This window comes from Miscanthus floridulus, chromosome 7, assembly GCF_019320115.1.
Source record: "Miscanthus floridulus cultivar M001 chromosome 7, ASM1932011v1, whole genome shotgun sequence".
NCBI lineage: Eukaryota > Viridiplantae > Streptophyta > Magnoliopsida > Poales > Poaceae > Miscanthus > Miscanthus floridulus.
The window spans coordinates 127,403,022-127,410,988 of NC_089586.1; positions in this window are offsets into that span (position 1 = coordinate 127,403,022).

Here is a 7,967-nt window from a genome sequence, read left to right on the forward strand (position 1 = left end):
TAGACGAATAGTGTCTAAAAGAGCCAAAATGGCCTACAATTTGAGATAGAGGTAATATATGTTTATAAGTTACCTACTTCTACCACTACTAATATACTAAAAACTTACTCAAATTAGTATATGTGGTGTGCCGCTATATAGGTCAAGTATATATGCATACATGCTATCAACAATAAGTATACATTTCTATACATTTTGACAAAAAAATATTATAACATATCTACATATAATTCTTTTATAGAGAAAATTCAACATGTTAGGTGGCATGGTGCATGGTGAAGCGGGCTATTTATGGCATTGTAATAACTAAGAGCTTCGTCTAGAACATGTAATCTATATTTTTAATAAAACACAACAGGAGAGTGTCGGTGTTTAATGATCGGCAACTCATCACGGGGTTACCCGGAATGATGTTCGAAGGGCTTCGGCGTACGCAGAAGTCGACAATAAACGCAAAGAGACGAACGATTTATACTGGTTCGGTCCCTCTTGTCGAGTAATAGCCTTTACGTCGAGTTGGCGTGTAGCCTTTTGCATTGGATTGATTGGTATGATTGTTGGGGTTACAAGGGGGTGCACCATACCTCTCTTTATATAGGAGAGAGGGTAAGGGCACATATCTAGTCCTAGTCAGGTTATAAGAGAAGAGTCCTAGTCCTATTACAGAATCTAGATTTCATCATAAGCCAACTAGCTCGACCTGGAATAGCTTGAACTCCACGCCACCTTGTCCCGTATCCTTCAACAGGTCATAGGCCTAGCCCAGGGCCCATCCAGGTAGCATCCCTATGGGGAACCACTAGGACCCTGGTTCGTCAAGTCCCCGAGCATGTCATGGTTGAACTCTGAAGCCCTTCTTGTTCCTCCAAGGTTTTCCGAGTAGAAACAAGCGTAGTCCGAGTGCTTTTATGAGTGAAGCCATGAGGTGCTTTGTAAAGCCTCCGGGTGACGTGCACTTTTTAGAAAAGTGCACTCATTGAGTGTAGCCCCCGAGCCTCTTGCTGTTTGCAAAACAAAGAGTTAGAGGGTCCAAAAGAAAAAAAAACATCCGTAGAGGATATTTACCTTGTAGCCCCCGAGCCTGTGTCTGAGTACTTATACTCAAAATAAGGATCTAAAAAGAATATACTCGAGGATGAGTGTCAGCGAAAATTATTGTCCTATCTGCTTGTATAGAAGCAGATAAGACGTGTCAAAGTCACATGCGAAGCTTTAGTGCAGTTAGTCCAAAGATGCTCAGGATATTCATGGGAATATGACATTAAAGGTGCTATCGGGTATACTGTTACTTCACATGTGTTGAGATAAGGCCATCAGTACACTGAAAAGGTGCAGTGGGACGCACTGTACCCTTGTAGTGTAGCACATGAACCTGTGAGGAAGTTAGTAGCTTGTCCATGTACTCCTCGTGAACCTAGTCCACAAACACCACCAAGACGCCTATAAAAACCCTCCTGGCGAGCACTTGAACCTCAGTTGTAGAAGAAGCAAAGTACCTCTGAGTTTGAAGTTTGCAAATATGGTGGTGAGCAAAGTAGACCAGCCCCCGTGAGTACTCGGTTGGTATAACAAAGAGCTGTAGTGACTAGAAGAATTCTTGTGAGAGGGTTTAGAGGTAGGCTAAACCCACAGTTGTGCACAGTAGAGTAGCCTAGAGCTGCAACTAGAAGAAGTCTTGTGACAACTGGTAGAGTGGCACATCTAGTAGTCCCATGTCAGTTCTTTGAAGGTGCCTATCAATGTCTGTCCATGAAGGGTCATACCCAGAACCAAATGTGTACAGATGGCATCGGCTGGGTGGCAAGATGTGCGAGTAGCTCATCCTGCATACTAGCCAGCAGGGTTCCTCTTGCAGTAGCTATGCTCCCAAGGGTAGTCAGCCAACAAATGTTTGTAGTCGGATAGTCTACCTAAGGTTCTAGGCTAGGACACACTATACTTCTATTTTCTACCTAGATGCATTACTCTTTTCCTCTTGGATCTAGGTGCATCGGGTACGAAAGTACATACTAAGAAGCACTTAGAGTATGAGTACTCTGATATATCCGAGCAGGTGTTGTCTTTGTTATTGACTAAAAAGATCTTGAATCCAATACTTGTATCTCTCTAAATAAATAGTCACTCATTATTCTGAGTGGTCTTGAATCTTGTAAAGTGTGCAACTCTATATCCATTGAATTGTTGTTGAATAAAAAATCTTCATTCGAGTACTGTGCTGTTTAGTGCATACTGTCAAGCGACTGTCCGAGTACTACATCAATCATCCAGGTACTTCACGATGTGGCCATGTAGATAATGGTCGTAGCGTGGCAGGTGCCCGGAAGGAATGAATCCAAAGGATAAGTCTGAACACATTGTGACATGTTGGAAATCCTAAAAAGGCATGCATCCGTCGTATCAATCCGCGCAATGTCATTAAAATGGTAGGATAACTGAAGTGCTGCACCTGTTGGCGTGATTATCAGGCCACATGGTAGTGGGAATTCTATATAAAAGGTAACCAATTCTAAATGTCATCTTCCTCTGCTTCATTTCGCTTTCTGCTTAAGCTCCCGTGACTCTATGAGCGCCCCCAATCGTGCTCCTTAAAACCCTAGATCTATAAAAGCTCTGTGTGATGGGAAAGAGCAAGAACTCAAGCACCGCCACCAAGAAAGCTGCTGAGAAGAGGGTGTTGGCGGTGCCGGAGATGGCCGTCGCTGCTTAGATCTAGCCAGCACCGACCTCGAAGCCAAAGCATCTCCTGAAGCTCCGCGAATACGGATATCTACCGGAGCAAAAACTTGGGGAATGAAAGGCGCCTGGTGAGCACCGTATTCCCAATCTTGAGCCGGGTGAGATTGTTCTCTTTGTGCCGTTCATCCTACACAGGTTAGGATTGCCAGCAAGTCTTTTTTTGCATGGTTTTTGCACTATTATGGCATAACCCTGAATCATCTGAACCCTAACTCCATCCTACATTTATTGATCTTTGTTCATCTCTGTGAAACTTTCCTTGGCATCCCCCCATCCATCACTCTTTTCTGCTACTTTTTCAAACTGAAACCACACTCGGACACCACAAATCCAAGTGTTTTGGGGGTGCCAGTATTGAATTCCGCATGGGGAGGAAGAACGAGTATGTCCGCTATACCCTGGTTGATTCTGTGAAGAACTAGAGGGCCAAGTGGTTTTATGTAGGGAACATGTGCCCCCCCCCTAGAGGTGCATAGCAACACCGCACCTGTACCCACCAACTGCTGGGATAAAGAGACGCTGAATGCGATGGAACTTAAAGGGATTCGTCCTTTCTTCAAGCAAATCCGAGCCATGAAGGACCAAGGCCTTGGTGGAGTCGGAGTGGTTGCAAGCTTCATCAGGTGTCGAGTACAGTCTCTGCAGGAGAGGATACACTATGGGTTTGAGTATACTGCGCTAGAGGACCCTGCCCGAGTAACCACTGATGAACTGACAGAAGATGAAGTTCTAGAGTGAATTCAGAACGTGCTCAGGTTGGTACAGGTGATACCATACCAGTATCTAGAGCGTGATCATTAGAATCCACCAGCCGCTTGTAAGTATATTGACATTATGATCTGTAAATATCTTAATACTATGAAAACTAACTCCTGTGTGTTGATGCAGGAGTTGGGGTGAAATTTCAATGATTTGCCAGCCCATCCTCCGCGTCCTGACTCTAGAGGAGTTGGTGGAAGCGGAGCGGCATCCGGTAAAGTAGATGGAGGGAGCGCCGCCTCCGCCATCCCTGTGGAGCAAGAGGGTGACAGCGACTCAAGGAACCTGGACGATTTCATAGTCTAGGTTAATCTGAGTGCGAGGAAGGCAGCTGCTAGCGGGAAGCGTCGCTGGAGGTCGATGTCGCCGCTAGCACGAGTGGGTCAGTACCAAAGAGGCCCCATCGATCTTGTATGCTAAGATTAGGTAAGAGATGTCCGAACTATCTCCATATAGTCTGAATTTTAGCTTGTGTTAAATCTAATTCTTGAACAGCTACTGCACATGATGCTGTGGAGGAACAACCGGATGAGGAGGAGGAAGACACCTCGTATTCTGTCAGATAGTAAGTATTCTTTCCGAGTAAAATTTGGTACTAAATTTTGACATAGATATACTTGTTGACGTTGAATCTCTCTTGGCAGGATGCCGCCACCAGACCTGTTGAGCACCCGAGTGCCAACTCAGGGTGACGGGATTGCACTTGAACAGGATGCTAGCACTACGAGTCATCAGGAGGACTCAGTACTATTAGCATCAGTATCGATCCTAGAGCTAGGTCGATCATTTAGTGGTATATCACTAGGAAAGCCCACCCTGGAGAAGAGATCCAGTACCAAGTAAGTGTCGAAGTTTCCTCTGTATGTTACTTTGTTCCTAGGACATCACTTGACTGCTACTCACACTAGGGTACAAAAGACACTGAGTACCTGGGCAAAGAGTGAAGAGCCCTGGGTTGAAGGGAACCCGTGTACTGATAGTGACCGAGTAGAAAAAGGCTAGGCAAGCGGGCCTATGTCTCCACCCAAGTCTACTGAAACACCACGGGCGTAGGGTCTGACGTCCATTGATGGTGAAGCGGAGCAACCTACGTAGCCAGGTACTGTAGAGGGTGTGGAGGTGCCCTAGCCACAGGTAATGGTGTCTGTTGATGAAGATGAGCAGAGTGCGAGGGCTGACCCAAGAACTGTTGCACCGAGTGCTCCTGCCCTAAATGTGCCAATGACGAGCGCCTAGCAAGCGGAGGAGGATGACATCATCCCAGTTGTTGGACCAGGTACCTAGCTCCAGGCTTATAGTCTAGAGTTCGTCGGGTTGATGAGGTCGTGGTCCGAGATGCTGAACCAAGCTTCTTTCTTTGACGACCAATTGAGGGTAAGTAAAAGCATTTTGTCATTTCCTGCTGTAGATATCTTCTAAATTCTTATTTCAGAAATAGTCGTATGCTTAGGGTGCGGAGCTAAAGGCCTCTGTCAAGGTCCAAAAAATCCAAGCAGAGCTCGCTAAGCTAAAGGAGGAGCAGGCCAAGAAGGACACCGAGTGGGAATCTACGTAGAAGCGCCATGAAGAGACCCTTTGTATCCTCCGTTCTCAGATTGGTAAAGCCGAGCGTTAGAAAGCGTCTACCAACAAGAGGAAGAGCGAGGCCTTTGAATCTTTATTGAAGATGACAGGGAAGGCCGAGCTCTGTGATACCAAGTTGAAAGGTATGAGAACTATACGACTTCCCTATAACTCTTGAATGTAGTACTCGGTGATCATGATAATGATCACAAGTGTTCCTCTTGTAGACGAGAAGGTCAAAACCTGGTGACTAGAGGATGAGGTGAAGGATCTCAATGAAGCCCTGAGGACTCAGCACAATCAGGTTGAAGAGGTAACAGAACGAGCGAGTGAAGAACTCACTCGAGCTAAGCTGATAAAGTAAGAAGCTGATCATGATATGATGCAGGCTCTGAAGTCGGTGACCGACATGAAGGCCTAGCTAGAGAGGGCGCAGTCAGAGTGCAACATGCTCTGGGAAGCTATGAAGCCTTTTGCCCTCCTCTTCCATAGGCCAGAAGACGGTGAAAGAAGGTGGGTGGATATAGTGAAAGAAATCCCCAACCGCTTCGAGAGCTATGTACATGGAGCCACCAAGGTCCGCGTTTAGAATGTACTCAGTACGCTTCGAGTGCTATACCCGGCTGTGGACCTCCATCAGGTAGCCACAGACTATGATGAAGAAGGACATCTTGCTGCCATGGAAAGAGCTGAGAAGGAACTCGATGGACTCACAACCACCATAGCAAATGATCTAGACCTAAGGATGGAGAAGCCTGGCGAATAGGCTGTGTAAGTTTGAAAAAACTTATTAAGCATGTGTGCCAAGTACGCACGTTGTAAGAAACAATGCTCTTTTGTTTGCATAGGCTGTTAGTTGAATGAAAAACTTAGCCTATAATTATCAAAAGTAATGCATCTTGTTGGGGTACTTAAACGCCGAAGATGGTTTATCCCAGTTAACTTGTCCGTGCAAAGTTAGCATCTTTTAGAGTTGGTAATCTTTTGAGTAAGATTGTAGTCTGCTCATATTGTAAGTTTGTCTTGTGGAGTCCTTTAGAAAGGCGCATAAGACTGAGTAGCCAAGTAAAACATAATCAACGTAGTCGCTTATGATTATAATCATGTTAGACCCTTCCGTCGATGTTAAGTGCGTGAAGTCACTTGTTTAAGGAACCCTTATAATGATTGTTTGTTGTTAGGATCCCGTCCCATAGTCAACGAATCAGGTTACTTGCTTCTAGGAATCACCCTACCCAGGACAACATTCAATAGTTAAACTAAATATCGGTAATTGGCTCCCGGCCAAGGAGATGTAAGCCATCCGAGTAGGAGGCGTATCTCATATAATATAACTCGATACTCGATATACAGAGTAAGAACTATGTGTCAAGTAACTTTATCATATTGAGAGATGTGTAGCCGCATAATTAGTCAGCTGTATATCTCGTATATGATGTAACAAAGGCTGCAACAAAGAAGGACAACTGAAAAGTTGTGTATCTTGCATAAAAGTAAAAAGATAGATTGATCTAGAGAAGAACATTGACTCTGTATTAATAACAAAGAATCTTAAGTACAGAAGCAAAGAACATTAACTCTGTATTAATAACAAAGAATCTTAAGTACAGAAGCTAGAACACTGAATTTACTTAAACAAGAAAACTACTTAATCATATTAAGCGTAAAATCTTCGTAGCTGGTCAATGTTCTAGGAGTTAGGCATGGGATCACTGTCCTCTGTGATTAACTCAAAGGAGCCTGGCTGAGTAACTTTGGAGACGATGAAGGGGCCTTCCCAGGGGCTGAGTAACTTGTGTTATCCCAAGGTATTCTAGATACGCTTGAGGACTAGATCTCCAACTTGAAAAGTACGGGGCACACATTCTTATCGTAGTTACATCGTAGGCCCTGCAGGTACCTGGTAGACTGGAAGAGTGCATTAAGCTTGATTTCTTTGGCACTATCAATTTCTAGCTACTGGGTTTCGTCTGCTTCGCCTTCATTATACTATTCAACCCTGGAAGAGTTCCATATCAAATTTGCTGGCAAGATGGCTTCTGAGCCATAAACTAGGAAAAAGAGAGAGTACCCTATCACTCTGCTCTGTTGAGTGTGCAGTCCCCAAACTAACTTGGCTAACTTGTATATCCACTTGCCGCCATAGTCTTTAAGCTCGTCGAACAGCCTGGGCTTTAGTCCTGCTAGAAGTAGCCCATTAGCTCACTCTACTTGGCCATTCGCTTGAGGATGAGCTACGAAAGCATAGTCAATGCTGATGTCACAATCTTGAGCCCAACTTCTGAACTCAATAGCTGTAAAGGGTGAGCCGAGATCTATAATGATTTGATTGGGCATACCGAACCGGTATATAATATCTTGCATGAACTCGACTGCCTTTGTAGCGTTGAACTTGATGAGTGGCTTGTACTCTATCCACTTAGTGAACTTGTCAATAGTCACATAGATGTACTCAAAACCACTCGGTGCACGTTTAAGAGGTCTAACCATGTCGAGTCTCCAACATGAAAAAGGCCATGATGGAGGGATGCAGATGAGGTTGTGAGCTAGGACATGGGCTTGTTTGGCAAAGAGCTGATAGCCCTTGCAATGCCGTACCAACTCCTCTGCATCTTTCAGTGCTGTAGGCCAATAGTACCTAGATCTGAAATCCTTGCCGACTAAGGTCCTAGAGGCTGCATGGTTGCCACAACACCCGAAGTGAATTTCTTTCAAGATCCATCGCCCTTCTTCAGGCGTAATGCATTTGAGGAGAACACCAGATGATGCGCCTTGCCGATAGAGCCTGTCTCTGACTAAGACATAGTTCTTGCTTCTGCACGTGATCTGCTCTGCTTCTACCTTGTCAGCAGGCCACTTATGATCTCGAATGTAATCAATAAGTACTTGCGTCCATGCTGGGTTGACCA